The following is a 24,661-nucleotide window of genomic DNA, read 5'->3' as shown; positions in this document are numbered from 1 at the left end:
GATATTTTGTCGCACGGCTATTTTTATGCGCCTTTCAAATGTGCGCCTATTTCGGTCGACGAATGCCATTTGCCGGCAGCTGCTAATTGTGCGGCTAAAAAACATCACAATCAAAAAAGTTGCGTCTAAATGTGAAAATACCTGCGTTGCGGTCGTTGAACGCCGGCGGCCAATTTACAATCGAAGTATCTCCCAACGCCAAGCGCCCAAGTCGCGGCCGTCAATCGGCGCACGGCAATCGCCAATGGCAAATCGCTTATGGCAAACAATAGTGTCTCAGGCATTCATGGGCAAGCAATTACGCACCGTTTGTGAGCTCGTTGCAATGCGTTTTCTTGCAATGTGTTAAGTTGCATGCAACAAAAAAATGTTAAAGAAACAACAACAAAAAAAAACGCAGTGAAATATTAATTGTGCGTGCTTAAAATTTCCAGTGTTCAAATGTGCGTAATTAATTTGTTAATTGAATGTGCATTAAATGCCAGCAACAAACACAACAACAAGAGTGAAATTTACAAATTGTCGACGGCGCTGCTCGCGTGCGCGCCAAGTCAAATAAATGAAATAAAATTGTTTGAAATGTTCCCACAAGGTGATTAATCATTTTGCACACCGGCTTTGCGGCATAATTTTCGCTAAATTAGTTAATTGCCTTTAAATTATTGCTCAAACATTTTATTTGACCGATAAAGTCATTTGGCCGCTTCTGGGTGTTAATTTATGTTCGTTGCCAACTTTTCGCTCAATAACAGTTTATTTTAATATTTTTGCTGCAAACCGTTATTTTGTGTTGAATATTTTGTTGTGGCTCAAATTTTCTGCCGCTAATTGATTTTTTATGTGCTAATCAAGCTTTGCTGCTGGCGCGTTGGGAAAGTGAAAATTGGAAAACTTTTTATGAGCCGGAGATTTACTTTTGCCAAAAGCATTTAAAATGTGGAAAATATCAGAAAATTGCCGCTAAATGAGTGCATAAAAATATTGTATATTGGAAGTTTGAGTATTAATTTATTTTAGTGTTTTGAACATTTGAAAGTGCCAAGAAAGCTGGCAAGTAAAGCTTTGTTGCAAAAATAAATAAATAAATGTATGAGCAAGCAAAGGCTTAGAAAAATGTTGAAAAATCCTTGGGGGGATAATTGCACTCATTAGTGGAAAAATATGAGTACTTGCATGCCTGTATGCAGGTAATTAACTAATTATTTATTTTAATGAAAGTTGAAATGAATAATAATTTAGAGAAATAAGCTCGAGTAGTGAAAGTAAGGTAAAAACCTAATTTGAAAAGTAAAAACAATATACCGAGATAATTGATTACGTATTATTTATTTTAAAAAAGAAAAAAAAAAAAAAAATAAAATGAATAAAAACAAAAAAAAAAAATAAAATAAAGTAAAATGAAATGAAATGAAATAAAATAAAATAAAATAAAATAAAATAAAATAAAATAAAATAAAATAAAATAAAATAAAATAAAATAAAATAAAATAAAATAAAATAAAAAAAAAAAAAAAAAAAAAAAAAATAAAATAAAATAAAATAAAATAAAATAAAATAAAATAAAATAAAATAAAACAAAATAAAATAAAATAAAATAAAATAAAATAAAATAAAATAAAATAAAATAAAATAAAATAAAATAAAATAAAATAAAATAAAATAAAATAAAATAAAATAAAATAAAATAAAATAAAATAAAATAAAATAAAATAAAATAAAATAAAATAAAATAAAATAAAATAAAATAAAATAAAATAAAATAAAATAAAATAAAATAAAATAAGATAAAAAAAATAAAATAAAATAAAATAAAATAAAATAAAATAAAATAAAATAAAATAAAATAAAATAAAATAAAATAAAATAAAATAAAATAAAATAAAAAAATAAAAATAAAAAAAATAAAATAAAAGTTTAACTTCGGCGGCACCGAAGACCTTTAAAGCATGTACATTGTACAATGATCTTTATCTATATTTTCCTGGATCAATTAATATGACAGCTATAGTGCTATAGTGTTGCGATCTGAACAATTTCTGTGGAGGTTACATTATTATTTTAGTAATAAGCGTGCCAAATTTGGTGAAGATATCTTGTCAAATGAAAAAGTTTTCCATACAAGGACTTGATATTGACCGACAAGTTTCTATGGCAGCTAATTCTATGGTGATCCAATCTGAACAATATGTTCAAATATTATAGCGCTGTTTTGGACAATAATCTACGCCAAATTTCGTGAAGATAAGTTTTCCAATAAAAAAGCTTTTCATACAAGAACTTGCTTTTGATTAGTTGGTTTGAATGGCACCTATGAAGAGGCTATGATAGTCCGATCCGAACAATTTATTCGCTGATTGTAGCTATGCCTTGAAAAATAATTCGTGCCAAATATCGTGAACATATACTGCATTGTGACAAAAAAATAACCGGAAATTGTAAAATATTTTATTATTCATCAATATTTATTTTGTCGAAAGTTTTTCTCCTTATACTATTTTTCGAACTTTTTGATTGCTGACTTGTTTGCACATTAAATTCATTAAATCCATCGATGGTATTCATTGCGTTTTAAGCTTTTAATTCGGTCACAATCACGGCTCGATACGATGGTGCCTTATCATCGTGTAAATCCATGAATTGTCACAATCATTTTCGACGAGTAATAATGATCTCCAAATTAATATCGTGGAACCGGAATTTTTCTCCTCTATTTCGATGATTGCACTTGTTTGCATCAAAGCATCGACAGTACATTAATGGGAACCTTTTGTACGGTGCTATTTTTGAAAAAAATTCAGCTTTATCGCGACGAGTCGAGCAAGAACGAGTTTCATACCCAAAATATCCACCAAAATCATTTGAACAGACTCGCGAGAGAGTTCGAGCTCTCTAGCCATCTCTATAACACTTTCTTGACGATTTTCAAGCACCATATCCTTCACTTTTTTTAATGTTTTCTTCAGTTGAAGAGGTCAAAGGTCGTCCAGAACGAGGTATGTCTTCAACGATCTCTCAACCGTCTGTGAAGGCTTTGTGTGCCTCGTTGGCTTATGTGTTTGATAAAACTGAATCACCGTAAGTCTTTTCCAATGGCGATTCCGACATATGAGCAGCCTCATGGAGAGAAAATATCAGACCGTTATATCAAAAACTGAAGGACTAATTCACGTATATACAGACAGACAAACAGATGGGCGTGGATATAATTTTTGTATATGTTTTAACTCGTCACGCTGATAATTTTTCTTGGCATATTTATTAAAATCTGTTTAGGCAATTATCATATATTTAAGAAACAGTTTGTAGAAACTTAAATAAAATTATTATGTTAAAATTAAATGAATAACAAAGAAAGCTTTAAATAAAAGATAATTCTTGTGGACTTTCGATCTTTTTGTCTCAGAAGGCCTGAAATAAGGAAAAATATTAAAATGAACTTCTCTTATATAATAATATATTGCGTTCTGCTTGTTCTAAAATGCTTAATCTGTAACAAGATTTTCATGAAACACTCAGCATAAAGGTTTTTTGCTCGCTTTTCGCGGATTATTAGTTACTTATGCCAAATATACTTCTGAGGAACTACAATTATTATTAAATTATTGTCAACTATCCCATATTCAGGAACTGATTTAGTAGAATGAGTGTGAAGAGGATTGGCAGTAGACAATGCAACTCTTTCCCGATTCTTTACATCCCATTTTATCATATCATTTGTTGTACTAGCGATGACTCTAATTCACTTAATATTCCTTCACTAAACAGATTCTAAAAACTCCAACGGACCAAATACTAATAATGAAAAATCCTAGGGATCCCGAAATTTAGTATATATATTTTTAAGATAGTCCCTCAGTCACTACAAATCGTTTTCTGAAACTTTATATTAGGGAGCTTGCTATAGGCTCTCTCATATTATTGGTTTAGGGTAGCTTTTCTGTCGCTATATACTCTTTTTTGGTTACTCCACTTTACAGAGGGAGAATATTGTGCTATCGCAACTCCAAACTTTCGCGTTATTCTTTAAATTTCTTTAAATTTTAAATTAGTTGCATTTTTGATGCCAGCTATACTGTTTCAAAGTATTTAACGTATTTTGGCTCTCTATGTAGTCATTGTAGACATAATGAACACATATAATTCAGTTAAATATAATTTTTTTCTTCTGAAATATTGTAAGATCATTACTTTTAAATAATAATTAATATGCAAAATTTATTATTTTTTATTACAGAGCATAAACTAAATACTAAAATCGACTAAACAACAAAAAAAGCATGGTAAAAAGAAAAAAGTAAGCGAAATTATTCTAGTGAAATTGAAAGTCAAGTTTTATTTACAAGAAAAATTACAACCAAACACAACGGAAGTGAATAAAAGAGTGAAATAGGAAACCCGCAAAGTGCACGAAGCATAAAGACATACAAAAATACATAAATACATACACATATACCGCAGTTCAATTACAGTTTAGTGAGTGCCTAAGGGTCATTGAAGAAAGAAGTCTTAAAAAGTTAAAAAAATTAAGTTTTTTAATCAGTTTATGAGAAAAATATCGATAATTTCAAATAAAAGTTAGCAAAACAATAAGTGAAAAATAAGTGAAATATAGAAAAAAGCGTGAAGTTAAAGTCAAGCAGTGAAATTGCTTAATAAAATCAATTGATATAATTTAAAGTGCAAAAGCAATAATCCTGAAACAGTGTGTCAACAAATGCTCGCAGTTTGATTGAGCGTAAACTTGTATATTGGCGAGCACGGAGCACAACAGAGAAGTGGAGAGTAGCGAGATTTTTATAAAGAAGCTGTAAGTGATTATTTTAATTTTACTACATAAATATTATTTATTATATCATGGCATTAACTCTTTTTATATTTTCTAAAATTAAAATAGTTTCTTAAACTTCGAGAAATTTTTAGATTATGCCTAACACAATATCTGCTAGTTTTCATGACAAAACTTTGAGTTTATGTTACACATGAAATCACTTAATTTTCATGACTCAAAAACATCTAGAGAAAATAAAATATGTATATATATATATATATATATGTTCTATTCAAAAAAATATTCTTAAATATCTTTTGCAGTTTTGTTTTTAATATTTTACCCGACAACCTTGACAGCTCTCGCGCTTTACTTCATCATCTTTATGCCTATTACTCATTAGCAGTTACTGGCTTTACCTTTCTCGTCAACTCAAATGAGTTAATTAATAACGATTTGAATCACTAAATAGAAACAAGCGTTCTCATTGTTGTCTTTTAAGCGCTTGCAGTTGTTTTTACTACAAAAGTATATCGGCTAAAAGCATTCTTAACTCGTTTCTAACATTTAAGAGCCGCAACATTGCAGATGCGCAGCTTTTTATTCGGTTTATTAAGCGCTATTGAGCGGATGACGCTATAAACTAAGCATGAGTCAAAAGTTGTTTCAGCCAATAAAGTTGAAAAGGAAATAGCAACAATAAAACCAAACTATTGCCTAATTGATATTAATGAGAAAACAGGATTTCACAGTTATAGAGTTAGAAAATTGGGTTTCTTATTTCGCATGCAGCGCATGGTATGATACAAAGCGAGAAAGAGACAAGTTTATTAGACGTAGAATTTCACCAAAACAGTTAAATGGTTGGCAACAAGTGGCTTAGAGCTTAACAGTTTGTTGAGTGCTTAAGTTATATACAGTTAGGAGGTCGAAAAAAAGGCATTTTTCAACTAAGAAAACTATTTCGTTTATTGATTTGAAACTATATTATGACAACCTTAAACTATATTCACATATTTTTTATTGCCAAAAATAATGATGGGGAACGTTGATATTGCCAATTTTACAGAAAAAAAAAGGCCTGCGGTGAGCAATATCTCTGGACTGGATCATCTAAAATGCAAAAACCAAATAAATTTCATTAATATAATAAATAATCTAGTGATTGATCGAAGGAATTAGTTTATAAAAATAAGAAATTTTCATCGGATGTGGAAATCCTTCGATTAATTACTAAAAAATATAGCTAAGAAGCTTGTGTAAAAATTTCAGACCGATCGGTTGAGCCGTTTCTGAGAAATCTTGCTCACCGATTTTGAAAACACCGTTTCGAGAAAAACGAGTTTAAAGTTTTGAAAGCACTTTACATGTAGTGGGCGCGCCATCACTAATGTGTCTATAACTTCGAAAATATTCGTCGGATCGACTTGAAATTTTGTACGTGCATACTCAGATATATATATATTAAGAAAACGCAAAAAAAAAATCGATTTTTTGAAAATATAACCCCTTAACGGTAACTGATACTTAAGATAGCCTAAAATGTAGCAAGTTCAAACAAAAAAGAGTAAAGTGTTAGTTAGGGGGTTACGCGCGTTTGCAAGTTTCAAAATATATATTTTTTTATTGTCTTATTAAATTCTACAACATTTCTAGAGTATTGCCCTAATTTTCAAGTTGATACGAGTAATAGTTTCGGAGATACAGCCTTGAGAACTTGTGTGTTCGAAGTTAGCTACGCTAAGTGTGCCGTCTTTAAACGCGTTTTTCTCGAAACCGTATATTTGAAGTCGGTTGGCGAGATTTCTCGAGAACAACTCAACCGATCTTCATGAAATTTTACACGGGTCTTCGAGATACAATGATACTTTGAAAGAGTCGACAGATACATCATTCATTAATAAAATCTCCCATTGACGTGGTCATAATTCTTCCAAATATAAAAAATTTATTCTTTGTTTATCTACTAGCACGGTAGCGACTTTATTGGAGTGATACATGATATCGACTCCTTTCATATGGCTACAAGTATTGGTTGATTCGTTTTGTTGGGTTTCTTCTCCTATATAAGCTGCCATTCATCTATACCGGGTATGCATTTATGTTGTACCTTGATTTACCGCAGAAGCTGTTGGTCCGGCTCCTTTAGAGAGGGCAGACAAATGCGCGCACAAGGTTTCCTTATTATTTTTTTATTAATTTTGGCGGGTACAAGCTTCAATTTGATTTCATTTTAGCGACACTATCCGTCAGAAAAGAAAAAGAAAAGGAAAAGGAGGCTTGGTTCGAGCACTTGATGATGGTGTAGCCCTAATGGTTTCGGCGGAGCCAAACTCCGGATAGCCCCGAGCACCGCATAAAGCTTAAAACTAGACGACACCCATCAATCCACCCAACTCTCCTGTATGGTGCTCGATGAGGAGGAGTTTCCGTCCGTGGTAGCCTCCGGCAGGTGGTCTCTAGTCACGTCGCTGCAGTGTATTGCTTTTGCTGCATTGTTCTGCTCTGTTCCTTGTCTGGGTTTTTTAGATAGAGCTCCCTTAGCTGGGAACGGCTTTGTCCACTGGTTTCGACTGCTGGTTCTGATTACTTCCTTTTCAGGAAACTTCATATGAGTCCACTCATCAGCTTCTAGCGCTTTATTTCTTCTTCGTATGAAGACTGTCCTCTGGTACCGGCTCACTTGATTTAGGGATCTTTATTTTCATGTGCGTATTTACTCCTTCAGCAGCCAGTGTAATTTTGTTGGTACTCATTTTAAAATGGAGGGTTCCATACGTATATTTATGCTGAGAGTACTTTGTTTGGTACCCGCTTGAAGTGCTATCATTACAGTCCTACTATAGTTGGTACATCTGAGAGCGCTCTTAATCCTCGCATGGCTGGAGACGAATGGGGTGTCTTTGTTGTACAACTTTAGGCGTACTGGTGTCCTAGATTCTGCAGTCAAAGTCGTTGTGCCTGTCAAAGCTTTAGACGTCAGGATATTAAAAGTTTTGGGTGTGTGTTGTGTGTTTGATTACAGCCCCCTGATCAATCAGCCCTTAGCATGGGTATCTCGACACCTTGACTTAGGGTGGTGTTGGTACGGGGTCTTAACACTTCCACAATAGAAGATAGGTGTAAAAGAGAAAGGTTTATTCACCCATATCCCCCATGGTGGTAATTATGAGGTGTCGCTCTTAGTTCGTAATGGAAATGTGAGCTCCGACTTGGGCTATATCCATTACAATTATCTAAGACCCTACGCCATGGCAAGGCGACCAATGCTTCTGGGAAAGAACGGGTTTAATACTTTCAGAGGGCACGTCTGTATTCAAGCGAAACCACTTCAAAGCAAGTTGCTATCGTCTACGTTGCATAATCGTATATTTGGACGGCTTGAATGAGACTCTTGTGAGTGTTGGTTTGGGTCGTCGAGAGTGGATTTTAGTTCCCAATTGGCGTGCCATACTTTAGAGATCACTTTCATTTCAAGGGTTTTATTGTTAACGAGTTTGTCTACACAACGAATGTTCTATTGAATCCCAGTTATATTAGAATAAGAAAGATTTTGATATATAAGAGAGTTTACTAGGGTTTTTGAATCTCGTATTGGTGAGATATTTCTGCACTTATCGATACTTGGAGCTCTAACCAAATCGCTTCTGCTTTGATGAAAAAAATATACGTATGTATATTAAAAGCAATACTGCCATTATCAAGGTCTAGTAACCTTGATATTTATAACACTGAAAAGTCCTTAATAACTATACTCCAATATCATTTTAATATATTATAAAAATACTATTATCATTTCTGCAAATTTAGAAGGCCGCGCTTGGTCTGGGAAACCGAATGAATGCTCAGCAGAGCAGAACACTTAATTTTTGCGCTATATACATACTTGTATAATACATTAAACATAAAAAAGCATAAAAGCTGTATATAATATGAGAACCTCACACTTATAGGCACACGCAAACCTCGAAAGAGGCGCGCAATCTTCAAGCTAAATTGAGTATAGCCTTTCATTCATTCATTTAGTTAAAGCGTAGAAGCGTGAGCATGACTGACTCATTGCCTAATTGATATTTGGTCTGGTCATCAAGCTATGTGATGCGTTGACGGTTCTGTCATATTAGCGTTCTGCTGACAGACTGTTGGACTTATTACTAAATAGTCAGACTGTATTTTATTTCCTTACAGTAAATTTTGCACTTTTTAATCTCTTCTTTGCTATACTTATACTACATAGACATCTATATGCTTTCCTTACTCTCCTGCTCGCTTTCCCACTAAATATCTCCCGCCTAAGTCGGCATATTTTCTTAATTGTTGCAAGCACAATTAAAGCAAATTAAAAGCTACGCCAACCGCTTTCTCAGTCATTTACCATTCTTCACTGACTCTCTTTTGTGTAATTGCAATGGAATCGTGTAAATCTTCACACAATCTGCACGGCAATGCATCGTGATTGTCGGCGGTTGATTATGTGAATTTATAGTCTGGAGCGTTGACAAGAAGCTTCTATATATAAAATTTTATGTAAGTAATCTGCCTGGTCCCGCGGGCATAGTCTGCTTGAAATAATAATAGCAAAACGAATCTCGCGATATGAGAGTTTAGACGCTGAGTAGAGGTTCATTACTCCTGATTTATGATATTATGATCTGTCTGTTTATTGGTGGTAGAAAGATATTACTTTAGGGTCTGAAAAAGCGGCACAACAGCAGAATAAACTGCTATTAATATTAAAAGTTTCAAGTTTATTGGCGCTATTTACTATTTTGGCTTGAGCATTGAGGATATCAAGCATTATAGTCGTTTAATTTGCGAATAAAAATTTTAGTTCATGTTTCAGGGTAAAAGTATCACAATTAGCATACGAAATAAACTAGTTGAGAATTGTAATTTTATACAGCAAAATAAGAGAAAAACTGTAAGTAATATAAATAAAAAAAGTAAGTAATATAGAAAGTGAGTAAAAATCTAATAGTGTTAAGAATAGTAGGCGCATGAAAGAGAGAGAGAGAGAAAGGAAGATGTATTAGAAGAGATAAAGAAAGAAATTGGAAAAATTAAGGCGCTTGAGAGAGAGAAAGAGAGAGAGAGAGGAGTTCCTGTATTTCTCCTAGTACATATTCCTTTTTCTCTCTCCTTCTCTCTCTCATATAAATAATAAAAACTAGAGACTCACAGAGGAACTAGTACGCAAAATATCCAACTTAATTTTATATAATCAGTTAAGCTTTTCTCTCAAAAAATTTTAAACTTTGAAATAATTAAAAAATATTGAAATTCAGATATCTTCATCATTTTTCAAAGCAGTTGAATTTTTGAATACATTCTTAACTTTTATTATAATTTTGCGTCTCGAATATTCGACCTTAAAATATGTGGAGAAGAAAGAGAAAACGAGAGAGGAAAACTAAACACTAGTGTTTCGCATAAATAGTGACGAAATTGAAGTAAAATTAAGGAGGCAAAATGAGAGTCCATGAGTTTTGCAAAAAGAAGAAAAATAATGCCGAACAGACAATATAAAAGAAAAAGATATTTGAGCAGCTGGAAATTGTAAGAAGATGTGAATCATAGATTAAGGATAGCTCCCTCTTTTCATAGGGAGAACCCTTAACGCAAGGTTTGAATGACTGGTTAAAGAAAATTTTCATTTAGATAGAAGTTGGATGCTAAAATATTTCTAAAAACAACAAAAATTAAAATAAGATTGAATATCGAATCGATCGATTATCGAATTACATTTTAGAAAGGCTTCATTTCGAAACCAAGATACCTATATAAAATAGACCAAAATTCTGACTGCCTGTCTCTTTATGTTACTTTATCCAACACTGAGACCAATACATATACATCCATATACATATATCTAGAAATACAGTTTTTGTTCCAGCACAATAATATAATTTTATGGCCTCATAAAAAAATTATGTTGCAACAAGCGAGAAAAAAGTAAATTCACACAAAAGTTTTAGAGGTGACAAGCGAATGGAAAGGCAACAAAACTGCAACTAAAGCAAAAAAGCCGACATTTAGTGGCACTTGAAGTAGGCAAAGGGTGCTTAAAACTGTAGTGCAGATTAGAGTTGCCACCAATGAACAGATAAAAACAAAGTCAGCCGGTTACATAAGCTATTACATATAAATATTTACCTCTCTGAAGCTATGTGGGCTAGTCGTTGAGCTATGCAGAACATGTGTCAAAATGTACGAAGAAGATGAATAACAAAAAAAAAAAAAACAGCATAAGAACAACAATAACTACTGCTTGGGTTACTAAACGGCATGCCTAGTAACCACTTGCCATAAAACACGGAGCAATAAAGTTCAGTGAACTTGGGAGGTGTTGACAAATGGTTTAGCGTTAAGTGGACATTGAACTTAATGAAAGGTATTGGCGTTATGCAACGGTAGTTGTAAAGTGATTGTAAGTAATACTTGTAGAAGGGCATCAAAATATAGATCAGAAATTTTTCAGACTGTAGGAACTGTTGTGCATTCTTTTTCTTAACTGGTGGTAAAAAAATAATCTTATTTTGGTGAGTCGCCAAATTGTACTTTCACTATTTATTTTTCAATCTAAAACAAACAAATATTTTTATTAAAAAAGAATTAAAATAAGAGAAAATATTTTTTTTATTAAAAAATAAATTTATTTCATTATTGTTTTTAATTTATATTTGCAAAATTTTTTTTATAAAAAAAACAAATATTTTTTATAAAAAAAAAAAAAAATAATAAAAAAATTATTTAATAAAAAAAAAATATTTAAAAATTAATTTATTTCATTCTTTTTTAAAATATTTTTTATTATATTTATTTAAATGGTATTTTTTTTATTATTTTCTTTTAATTTTTTTTTAATAACAATACATTTTTTTTTATTTTTTAGTTTATTTTTCATTTTAACAGATCTTGATATTTATAATATGGAATTTCAAAATAAAAATTTTGCACATTTGCCATCGAAAATAGTACTGTGATACAACATGATTTCTCCTAAGTATACTTTCAGGCGATCTGCATTTTGCAATTTCAATTCGCTGGCACCACAACCATTAACTTCTCTATCAGTTAATAGGATATGCTTATGTTAGGTTAAGATAAGTGAAGTTAAGTTAAGTCAGGTTATGTGAGGTTAGATTACGTTAGGTAAGGTTAGGTTAGCTCAGCTTGTAAGACGGCCGAGGAGGATACTTAAAATGTTAAATGTAAGTTAAGCTGTTAAGTTAAGTTAGTTAAAGTTAAGTTAAGCTAAGTTAAGTTAAGTTAAGTTAAGTTAAGTTAAGTTAAGTTAAATTAAGTTAAGTTTAGTTAAGTTAAGTTAAGTTATGTTAAGTTAAGTTAAGTTAAATTAAATTCGGTTGTGTTATGTTATGTTAGGTTAGGTTAGGTTAGGTTAGGTTAAGTGAGGTTAGGTTAGCTGATCCGGCTAGCCTTTCAAGTAGCTTATGTAACTGACATTCGGTAAAATTTTCAATCTTACCACTTGAATTCTGATCGGGCAGTATCCAGTTTGAGTAACTATAACTATTGGAAAATGAACTTTGCTGAGGGTGACCAGCTCACCTCACCGAGGACAGCTTGTCGAGCCTGAGATCCAACCATCCATTTGTGAAGCGCAAGGTGCACTCTCTACCCGTTCTCAATCTGCAACTGGTGAGACTAAAATACGCCTTGCAGTTTTCTGAAATTTCGCTGAGATCAGGCTCATAAGCTAGTCGAATCGGGGAGCAACTAGATAATAGCGAAAAAGAGTTGCAACATGGAATCGGCTTAGTAGGAAAATGTGCCTAAAATCGTCAAATATTAGGGCCATAATCTTCAAGAAGGAAATAATTGATATAAAGAGGCTTGTATAGAGTCTTAGCAAGTTTCCTAGAAAGGTTAGGTTGGCAAAACTGTTCTTTAGTTGGCTTATTGCCATTCTGAAGCTTGTATTCTACCGATTTATTGTTGTAAGATATCTATATTTCCCAGCTGAATACCACTTACATGTTCCATACTATGGAAACTTGTATTTACGGGAATCTTTCAGTGTGAAAATATATTAGTCATATCAAATTCACTGTTTCAATAAGGTTTTCGTCTTTCTTTTTGGAACTTCGTGAGCCTTATGAGTTTGAAGAATATCCACGAGGCCAAACCGGCTTTTGCCGGTTATGAATATATCGATTATCGTTCTCAGGACTAAACTTTTTAATCTATATGTAAAGATTTATTTTTTTTATTGTTATGGAAGACTGTGGGATGACTCTGGAGCCAATCAAATAATTCTTGTGACACCCTTATCCCTTGGAAACTTTCAGTTTTTATATCCCGACACCCGAAAGGAAACATCGGATACCATAACCTTCATATTATTATTAAGTATTCCTTAGGAAACTGACTGAGAGTGTTTTAACCTCGACTCAAACTTCTCTCAAAATGATACCAAGTGTGGCACGAAGAGAATCACGACCTCCATATCATCGACTTAACACCACCTTATCATCCACCACATTTTATTTACTACAAGTTAAGGGTCACAGCCCACAACTAAGTTCACTTCAACGCACTAAAAAGGCCACTAAGAGCATTAATAAATAAATCTCACGTATTCTTGCTTGCTGATATATGTATATACAAGCATATACCCCTAAATGTTTGCCACACACAGCAAACTTCGCTAGAAAGTGCATTGTGGCGTTTCGGTTTGTTGAAAACCGATATAGAATTTATGTAATCAAGCCAATCGCATGCGAGACCACTGACCCATTTTGAGTTCACGGTGAGACACAATAAACTCGCATGCGTGGCGCGCCAACAGGTATACATACAAACACACCCGAGCAGTGATAAACTAGTTTCGAAACATTCAATGCTTCAATGGCTCAATAGTTGCATAGAAAAAGTTGTCATTGCAACTGTTCTCCTATTCTATGCTACATTTACATTTCTGGCCATTAGCCACTGGCTGCCGTGGCAGCAACACGCCCCACTTGCCACCAAACGGCAAGCGTACCGTGTTGCACATTTTTATGCCTTCAACACTGTCCACTCGTTCGCTGTGCGTCCGCTTAATAGACAGTTCGAACAACATTTAGACAGACAGTCGATTGAACGGACATTATTGAGGTTATATTTATATGCTGCACTGTCTGTATGTATATATGTATGTTTGTTTGTTGCGTATCAGTAGTCGAGTGAGTCAGTAACTTACAATTAACGGCATAAAAGTCTGCTACAACAATGAAGCTAGTAATTAGAAAACGAACTGCAACAATGCAAGTGAATTTTCAAAAAAAACTGCATGCACACATACGAACACATATACCCTCTATATATATGTATGTACTGTAAGTTGTAGTAAAAAACACAATCCGGAAAAATTGTGTGCTGCTGCATAAATTTCCATAGCAAATTAATTGAACCGTTTGATATGTGGCCGTAAGTGGGAGTTACAATAAGTGAACTGCGTTTAGTAAAAAAATTTATGAACTACACTGAAAAAAATTTAAGGGGAAAATGAGTAAAAATGATAACTGCGTCGGCATCGAAACTTGAATACCTTTTGATTTTCTTATTTTGCTTTTTGATCGGCCAGTTTATACGGTAATTAAAGGGTGATCTATTTCGAGGTTGATGTGGAATCGCGGGATCGTCCGCATAGACTTTACATATCTCCACAGGAAAAAGTCTAACGGTATGATATCACACCATCTTGGCGGCCAATCGACCTGCCCAAAATGTCAAATTATATGCTCACCGAAGTGTTCTCTTAATAAATCCATTGATTGCTGCGATGTGTGGGAAGTGACGCTGCTTTGTTGAAACCAAATGTCGCCGAGATCACGAGCTTCAATTTTAAGCATCAAATAGTCGATTATCATGACGCTCTTGTTTACATATCCATAGAGCCAGAAATGGGCCTCATCGCTCAACAAAATTGGGCTCGAAAACGTCGGATCTTTTTAAAACTTTTCAAGAGCCCATAGTACGAAGCGATGTCACTTCGAAGGGTGAGCGGTTTTATTTAATAGATTTAAAATCAAATGGCTTTTCGAACAAATATATATAAAACTGATGGAAAATAGATCAATATCACGGTTATACCACATGTTCCTTTTCGCTGTCGATTTTCAAAGCATTTTTGAGCCGAATTTTTCATTAGCTGTTTCACGCCGAGGCCAGGAAAAGATAGTAGCCATTTGGTGACAGGTTCAGACTTTAAATTGGCTGCATAAGAACCTGCGGAGCAAGCACCCGGCGCTTCTGGCGAGTCACTATCACCTCTCCTCTTTTATTGGCGAAAGCAAGACTCCTCTGAGCCATTGCTTCTCTCAGACAGTCTTGTTTAACTTGTGTGTTTGTGACAGATTGTTTACAGTATAGGCTCGAATAAAGAGTGTGGCCGAAAGGCAGCAGCTCGTCAGTTGATGATCGTTAATCATTCCTTGGTCACCGTTTGCGTTGGTCCATTCACTTCTGAAATATATATATAGATGTATTTGTTGGATATTTAACAGTGATTCGCAGATGAGTTCATGGGGTTTTTGGGCGTTAACTCGCTTTTTGCTGTTCATCGAGCTTTATTTTATATCTATCCTTATTTAAACTGTTCGAAACGGCTTTTTGTATCATTCTTAGCTTGTGGGCAATCGATATTTTCGACGATTGGTTTTCTAGAGAGTGGTACATACTTGACATCAAAGTGACCAGCATTAGACATATATATCATTTTGAGCATTTTTCGTCATTAGAGAGATGATCAATACCAAGAAAAAAGTAGTAGAGACGAGAGATTACAGCAGATTTTTAGCGTTACATTTATGAAGAGTGCTTGAAAGAAAAATTCTCAGCTCGTGATGTCAGAAATATTCTATCTCTCTACCAAATATAACAAGTTTAAAGCAATAATAATAATAAAAATTCATTTAAAAGTAAATAGAATAAATTATCTGTCACTTTTATAAATTATTTCTGCAATTATTTAGAATAATTTGCTAACGGTATAAGACGAAATGTCACGAACTGGCCAAACCACTAAACATTAAATCAAATCTATGTAAGATTCAAGACATATATATATATTTATTAATGTTGTCGTAGTTAGTTTAAATCAATAAAATTATTTATTTCTATGAAATAACTGTAGTAGAGGTGCAGCTAAACGACCGAGCGTGGTATTTCAAGGCCATGCAACGCGAGCAATTATAACAATTAAGCCTTTGAAGCTAAGAGGCTAAGAAGCTAATAGCAAAAAGCAGGCAAGTTCAATAAGTGCTCCGAACGGTTCAAGTAATTACATGAAAAATAATTACTATAAAATTAGAAACAAATTACAATTGAAACGAAAAGTGGGCGCTCACTTGGTAAAAGTGTGTATTTCAAAATTTATCTTGTCTTTATGCAATTGAACTCACTTTTTCAGCAGTAATTTTTAATTTGCTGCTTGCGAATATTATATTTTCAAAGTTTTGAAATATGTTTCCAATGAACGGGTTTATCACTTTTGTTACGGAGTGTAAATAATTTTTAATGGTACATTTAATAGCACATAAACCACTTGCAGTGATGAAATATTGCACAGTTAAATGCTTGAAAATCATAAAATTTGAATAATTATTTCTTTTGTAATTTTTGCTATTAGGCGTAATATTTAGAAATTGAGAACTTAATATGTTTAGTAATTATGGATATTATAAAGTAGTTTAGATGCAAAAAGTAATGATAGACATTATTGGCAAGCCGTTATTTTTTTCAAAATCCACCCACACTGTCAATCGCATATTTCTGATTACTTTTCAATTACTTTTGCTTAAAAATCAACCCTATACAAGTAATTACATATTTCTGGTTACCTTTCAATTACTTTTGCAGAGGGAGTCGCTGAAAAAGTAACCCTATACAAGTAATAGCATATTTATGATTACTTTTCAATTACTTTTGCAGAGTAACTCGCTTAAAAATCAACCTTATACAAGTAATGGCATATTTGTGATTACTTTTCAATTACTTTTGCAGAGTAACTCGCTTAAAAATCAACCTTATACAAGTAATGGCATATTTGTGATTACTTTTCAATTACTTTTGCAAAGTGACTCGCTTAAAAATCAACCCTATACAAGTAATCACATATATATGATTACTTTGTAATTACTTTTACAGTGTGACTCGCCAGAAAAGTAACCCTATATGAATAATCACACATTTTTGATTAATTTTCAATTACTTTTGCAGAGTAACTCGCTTAAAAAGTAACATTTTACAAGTAATCACATATTAATGATTACTTTTCAATTACTTTTGCAAAGTGGCTCGCTTAAAAATCAACGCTATACAAGTAATCGCATATTAATGATTACTTTTCAATTACTTTTGCAAAGTGGCTCGCTTAAAAATCAACGCTATACAAGTAATCACATATTAATGATTACTTTTCAATTACTTTTGCAGACTGACTCGCTTAAAAAGAAACATTTTATGATTACTTTTCAATTACTTTTGCAGACTGACTCGCTTAAAAAGTAACCCTATACAAGTAATCACATATTAATGATTACTTTTCAATTACTTTTGCGAATAATCACAAATTTATGATTACTATTCAATTACTTTTGCAGTGCGACCAGCTTAAGAGGTAACTCTTTGCCAGTATTAGCATATTTATGATTACTTTTCAGTTAATTTTACAAGGTGACCAATATAGTAACTTCTTGAAATGTAGTAATCAATCTACTAGCTTTGAATTACTGACTATCAGTATTGGTCTGGTTGAGTATTTAAAAAATTTATAAAAAAATAATTATTAATTGTCAAGTAGCTCTATCAATCACATAATCTAATGTATATAAATGATCTCCTGAAGAAAACGCGTGTGTTCAAAAAGCACATTTCTGCTTGAAGCAAGAACTAAACCACTTCCATTACTTCAATTTGAACGATTATTTTTATTTATTTAATTTTTTTTATTCACTTAATTTTTTATTTATTTTATTCTTTTATTTATATAGTTTTTTGTTTATTTAATTTTTCTATTTATTTTAATAACACTTTTTTCTAATTCCTATTTTTTGTCTCTAATAACAAAAAGATTATTTGCCTCTCATATTGCTCTGGTTCAGCAATTATTATATCACTTTGTTTGTGTTCTAAAGCATTTTTCGTAGCGCAACCATTATTAAATTACCATACAATTCAAAAGTGGTATTTACTTCGGGGCACGTTTTTGCATATTTAATTAAATAAAGGTTTTCAATGAGTAATGCTTTGCAGTCATAAAGCGTAATCGCCCACTCACGAGTAGCCAAATAAAAATAAACAGTTGAAAGGCAGGAGAGATAATTAATAGACAATAATGCAAATCATTTTAACAACAACAAACGAAAAATAATAGCAACAAGTGGCATTATCGCAAAGGTATTTAGCGTGATAGAATTCAGAACATTTTATTTTAATGAGGTAATTTAGTAGGGAATTATAGTTTTTTGTGCCATAAAGTGGTCAGTTTGGGTGGGTTGGTCAAAATTGTTGAGAAAATTGTGTTTTAATTTTAGAAAAATTTATATATAAATTAACAGAAATTGCCAGAGGCGTTTTTACAACACTGCCTTGAAGAATTATTATTTTCATAAAAATGGTAACCTGACATAGTAAACAGCAAGTAGCGATTGTAATATTACCGAAAATCGTACCGTTTTTAGCCCTTTACTCCCAGTACTTTTCTCTTTCCGACTTCAGATTGCCCTTTCATTTTGGTTATTTTATCTTCTTTTTCTAATAGATTGCATCCAACTAAGATTTTTTTTTCAAACATTAGCGACCCTGCCCTGCTATATCCAATACTATTTAGTCTAAAGATTGCTTTTGAGCTCAGTATAACTCTCTAGGTAGTATACCGAATTTTTTTGAATGTGGATGATATGATTTCTAAGAGTCATTTCAGCGATCTTTTATGGTGGCTATAAGTCTATACTTTTACTTGACCTATTTAATAAGTGCTTAGTTCTTGCCTTGTCATATTTTGTTCATATCTGTTTGGCTATAAATACATTTGACTGTATCTGTTCTAAACTATTCATTCAAATTGCGTATTTAACTCACTCTTGATCGTGCACCGTGTTGTCTCCACCTAACACTTTCCAGATAAGCTTCTGACTTGACCAACTGGTTTGATGTTTCGTTGCCGAAAATATTTTTATGACTGTGAATCCAAATTATGGACAAATAGAATTGGCCTGTCAGCTTAAAGCCTTCCTACATTTGTTGACCACGCCAGAGTTTATATTTGGCGACGACAAGGTTAGTGTATATGGTAGCTCTCTGTATCCGTTGTTATTGAGTACAATTCCACAGTCCTTCAATATGTCCGATACTTCCGTTTGCAGCATTCAAACTGAGTATGGCAGACAGATGGAGAGAGTTATCAAGATCTGCGGAGTATTCCACTGTCCCTACTTCGCAGTCAATTTTGAAACTGTCGGTATAGATTAAGGAATTCTTCCTCTTCTCCACACACGTCTAGAGGATATTCTCACCTAGAAATCATTATTAAAATCTTACCTTGTTAAGATATAGTCTGATTTCTTTTTGAGCTCAAATATTGTATGTATATTTGTCATTATTGGTTTTCTGTATTAAGTTAGGTTAGGATTAAATTTCTTTACAAAATATCTACAAGAAGCTAACGAAAGCCCGAGTTAAGCCGCAATGAAGGTGATGTGATCTCTGATCAAATAGATGGAACCATGAACCTGGAGTCTGCTTCTACAAACTGCTGGAAAATCTTGAATCAGTTGTTCGGGAGTTTCAGGTTACATTTCGCGAAACCGACAGTTTACACAAAACGGTATGCTCATGTTGGATAGGTGTTTCTTGAGCCTGCAGCGCCCAATATAGAGCGTGACAAGGGACGAAATGTGTCTTAGGGGAGCTTGATCATATCCTTAAACCTTGCTAGGTAACAGCTTGGCATGGCGCATTCCTGTTGCCTGCTGTGTGCCTTCTCTCGCCACTCTCTCCTCCGCGCGGAGCAGCTTCTTTATGGTGCGGAACCCCACCGCAACGCATGATTCTGGCCCCATCGTTCTAGAAGCCGCAGCAGAGCGGCGAGTTCTTCGGTTCAGCTTCCGCCACTAATAGCGATTTGATCTCATAGCCTGAGTTCGCTTTTACTCCCCTTGACTAACGCTGAGTTAGCGAAACGCTGGTTGCGATAGTCGCGTTGGAGATTAATTTCTGCAGACTGATTTTGTTTTATAGTAGAAGCAACCATCGGAAATCGAATTGAGGGACTTTAATACGCTTGAAAGAGGCTCGGAAAACATCCCATTAGTATGCATAGGTTGTTATGCGGTCCCAAAATGCCTGCTTCAATGCCTTCAGGTGTTTTCGAACCGTCAATGTACCACTGGATAGTGCCGTCCCTCAGTAGTAGGTCGAGTGTGGAATCACTCCACTACGCCTTACTGCCGATATTAATTTCAAACTTCTCTATCCAGTAGTCAGCGATACTTCATCAAGAAGTTTAGACCTATTATCGATTATTGACTCACAGAAAGCTCAAATTTACATAGTGACTAATTTTTACACCAAGCTCTGCTCTATTATACAATAATCTAGACTTATGTTAAGTTTATAGTTTTTTATGTCTCATATCAGATTTTCGTGTACCCTCGCTAATTGCCTGTCTCATTACTTCCAAAGGCAAATCGACATTTTTTTACATATCGCCAACATCTAATAAGGAACGAAAGCACGCGCCATGCGTCATACGCTCGAAAGGTGTGTCAGCGCACAGCTGGCGGCCGAACTATTTGTGCCGCCTACCGTTGTGCGCATGCGTGGCACATTGACTCCACTGCGACACTTAATTAACGAAATGGCAAGTTGTGAATGGTCAGGTTTAATATATAAGATATATATGACATACATATATAAAAAGGCTGCTTGTGATTGTGTGTGTATTGTAAATATGAGATATGGACAATAGGGGTACGTGATATAAAGGAACATTGAAAAAGTATTTTTTTATAAAAAAAATTAAAATAAAATAGCAAAAAATAAACAATTAAAGCATGACTTTGCTTAACACGTTATTTGAAATTTTATACCCTGAACAGGGTATATTAAGTTTGTCAGAAGTTTGTAACACCCAGAAGGAAGCGTCGGAGACTCTATAAAGTATATATATAAATGATCAGTTGTTGAGCTGAGTCGATTTAGCCATGTCCGTCTGTCTGTCTGTCTGTCCGTCCGTCCGTCTGTATATATACGAACTAGTCACTCAGTTCTTAAGATATCGTTTTGAAATTTTGCAAACGTCATTTTCTCTTCAACAAGCTGCTCATTTGTCGGAACTGCCGTTATCGGACCACTATAACATATACATAGCTGCCATACAAACTGAACGATCGGAATCAAGTTCTTGTATGGAAAGCTTTCACATTTGATAATGTATCTTCTCAAAAGTTGGCACAGGTTGTTCTTTAGGGCCACAATGTAATCTCCGAAGAAATTGTTCAGATCGGCTTATTATGGCATATAGCTGCCATACAAACTGAACGATCGGAAAAAAGTTCTTGTATGGAAAACTTTTGCATTTGACAAGATATATTCACGAAATTTGGTATATATTATTTTCTAAAGCAACAATGTAATCTCCGAAAAAATTGTTCAGATCGGTTGACTATAGCATATAGCTTCCATACAAACTGAACACATAGTTACTAAAAGAAATGCACCTGTGAAGGGTATATCAGCTTCGGTGGAGCCGAAGTTAACGTTTTTACTTGTTTTTATTTTTAATTGTTTCCTTCCTTTTGTGTGCGCACCTTTTTCATCAGCCACCTTATACGGATACTTATTAGGCGTTCCACCACTTTTACTTTGCTACCATTTTTTGCCAATTTTTTGATACTCTGCTTTCATTACAACACCATAGTGTGTTGTTTTTATTGCTCAGCTATTTTGTTTATTAGTTGCCAACAAACACCACCTGAGTGGAGTTCATTATGTAGCCAAGACACGCTGCCGCAACTCAGCTATAACTAAGCTCTGCATCATATACATACATACACACTCAAATACATATATCCATATATATGATTGGTATATATACATATGCACAATCCGCTTAGGCGTTCGCGTTTGGTCGCCGCGTAGCGCCCGAACACGTTCTTGCGACATTGGTAATGTGAGTCGCCATAAATGGACCGGGACGTACAAGCTGGTGCGCCAAGACGCCGACTAATGAGTGCGTCGCACTGCCTGACCAACTACATACATCATAATGTCCATCTATATGCATATACATTGCTGTGTAGCACTGGTAGCTGCACTGTTGAGGGACAGTCGGTTGACTGACTGACCGCTAGCGCTCAGCTGTTGGCCGATAGCCGTTCACATTGGATCGCCCGCTTACAACTCGGCGTGTTGATTACATTACAAGCGTCAGTTAGTGCACTACACACGTTCCACCTTCTTCCTTTTCGGTGTCCAAGCGCATTGCGCTTTGTTCAGTGATGCCGTAAGCGCTTTTTGTCGCTGCAGCTCGTTCATTCAAGGCGTGTGTTGCCCGTTGGCCGCTAGCAAGTGTCCGCTGTGCGGTGATACTGTTACAAGCATACCATTTTACCGTTGTATGTCCAAGTCATAGTCGCATGTAATGCCGTTTGTAATGCGGCATGGTGTTATGTGTGTGTGTGTGTATGCTTGACAATCGCATTGTAATATGAGTAGGTGCAAAAAATTGTCGAAGGAAAATAAAAGTGAATTCACTTATACGGATTTTTTATGTTGTTGTAACTATATCTGCTGGTACTATTTGTATTTAGTATGGAAATATATTTGCATATATATGCATTTGGTAAAAAATGGTTTCCCTTTCGTATAAATACTTGAAAAGGAAATGAAAAAATTGCGAGATTTTCATTAATTAAAAGCGAAAATTAATTACAAAAATGAAAAGGAGTTATTAAAAATAATATTTTTTATAAAAATAGATTGAAAAATTTCGAAATTTTTTTAACTAAAATCGAAAATAAATGTTTTTAAAATTGTGTTTAACAAAATATCTTCAGATTTGAATAAATTTGCGCGAACGAAAATATATTAGATTTTATATTTTTTTTAAGAATTTTTTGTTTTAGTTATTGTATATATATACTTGTAATTTTTTCATTAACTAAAATCTTAAATAAATTTTTATAAAATTTTTTAGTATTATTATAATTATATTAAAATAGCATTTTTTACAAAAATGAAAAAATATAAAAAATTAATTAAAAACTAATGCAGATTTCTTTTTCAATTTTTATTTGATATTAATATTGAATATTAAAACAAAATATTTCAAAAATTTATTTGAATAAAAATTTTGAACAAATTGGCAACTATGTATTTTAGAAAACAGCCATTTCCAAAAATTATTTCTCTGACACTCTTACACATTTGGCAAAACTTTTGAAGAACATTTCTTTCACAATGCTTATTCGTGTTGTAAAATTTTATATTGTTCAGCATTTTAATTTAATAAAAAATAAAACTGCTGGCAACTATGTATATATAAAAACATATTTAACTACAAGCTTACATACACCGCTTTCATATGATATACATATTACAAAAAACAGTTTTTATAACAATACAATTTTGAAACAGTTGGCAACTCACACTAAAAAGTAACTTAAACTGTAAACTTTCTTAAACAACTTCAGTTTGACATCCATATTGTAGTAGTTCTCATCATTACCATTCTTACAATTTATGTTAATTTTTTTTCAATAGTTGGCAACTCTCATAAAAATAATAGCTTAAATTACAAGCTCTCTTTAATCCTTTCAGTTTGATACCCATGTTGGAAATTTTGTTTATTTTGTCAATTTTAAAACAGTAACAATTGTAAAATAGTTGGCAACTCTCCTAAAAAATTATATCTTAAACCGTAAGTTTTCTAAAATCCTTTCAGTTAGATACCCCTATTGGAATGTTTGTGTATTTAAACAATTTTGAGACAGTAACAATTTAAACAGTTGGCAACTCTTAAAAAAAATAATGTCTTCTATCGTAAGGTCTCTTAAATCCTTTCAGTTTGAAGCACATATTGAAATTTTGTAATAAATCGTATAGTTTGGTATTTTTTTTAAATATAATAACATTTTTTAAAAATGTGGCCACATTATTTTAAAAAAATTTAAACAAAAAATTTCAAATCTTCTTTAGTTTGATACCCACATTGTAGTTATTGAATAAGCTTTCATCATTTTTATAAGGTCAATATTTTGGAAGAGCGGCAACTCTACTCAAAAATATTTGTAATTTACAGATATGCTTTGACTGTTAAAGCATTTTAACTCAAATCTTCGTAAGCTTCTTCAGTTTGATACCTACATACATATATACATATATTGCAATTATTCATTATATTTTTCAAAGCTTGTTTGTTTTAAATTTAAAGCAGCTGGCAACTCTATTTAAAATATTGGTTTCTAAAATCTCCTCCTCATTTGGATATTTTTTATATTTTGTAATAATTTTTTTTCTATTCAGTTTTATTGCACAAAATTTTTGAAACAGTTGGCAACTCTTCTTACAAATATTGCTAAATGCGAGGTTTTCTCATTCCCTTTGGTTTGATACCCATATTGTAATTATTTATTCTACTTATTAGTTTGATTAGGTTACAAATTTTAACTATCTGGCAACTCTAATTAAAATAATATTTTATTGACAGATTTCACTAATAGCTTTCCTTTTTATTCATATAACTGTAATAATAATCATTCAACATACAAATTTTTTTATTGTGTTTGCATTTTATAAATAGTTGGCATCCCTGCTGAGAAATATTTTTTTGGTATTGTTAATTGCAAGCTTTGCTAAATCGCTTTTATTTGATACCAATATTGCATT

The 24,661-nt window shown here is 33.1% G+C and overlaps 1 protein-coding gene across 1 annotated transcript in view; it reads left to right on the top strand.

Annotated features, from left to right (window-relative positions):
- The window catches only part of LOC126763775 (serine-rich adhesin for platelets), a 399,576-nt gene that overhangs the window by 8,371 nt on the left and 366,544 nt on the right, over window positions 1-24,661 (top strand). Inside the window, exon 2 of the mRNA XM_050481555.1 lies at window positions 4,235-4,807. The gene's annotated coding sequence lies outside the window, so the exon portion shown is untranslated. The remainder of the gene's footprint in view (window positions 1-4,234; window positions 4,808-24,661) is intronic.

Source organism: Bactrocera neohumeralis, chromosome 6 (genome assembly GCF_024586455.1).
Source record: "Bactrocera neohumeralis isolate Rockhampton chromosome 6, APGP_CSIRO_Bneo_wtdbg2-racon-allhic-juicebox.fasta_v2, whole genome shotgun sequence".
In the NCBI taxonomy this organism is placed as follows: Eukaryota; Metazoa; Arthropoda; class Insecta; order Diptera; family Tephritidae; genus Bactrocera; species Bactrocera neohumeralis.
This window is presented reverse-complemented; position numbering and strand designations above follow the sequence as displayed.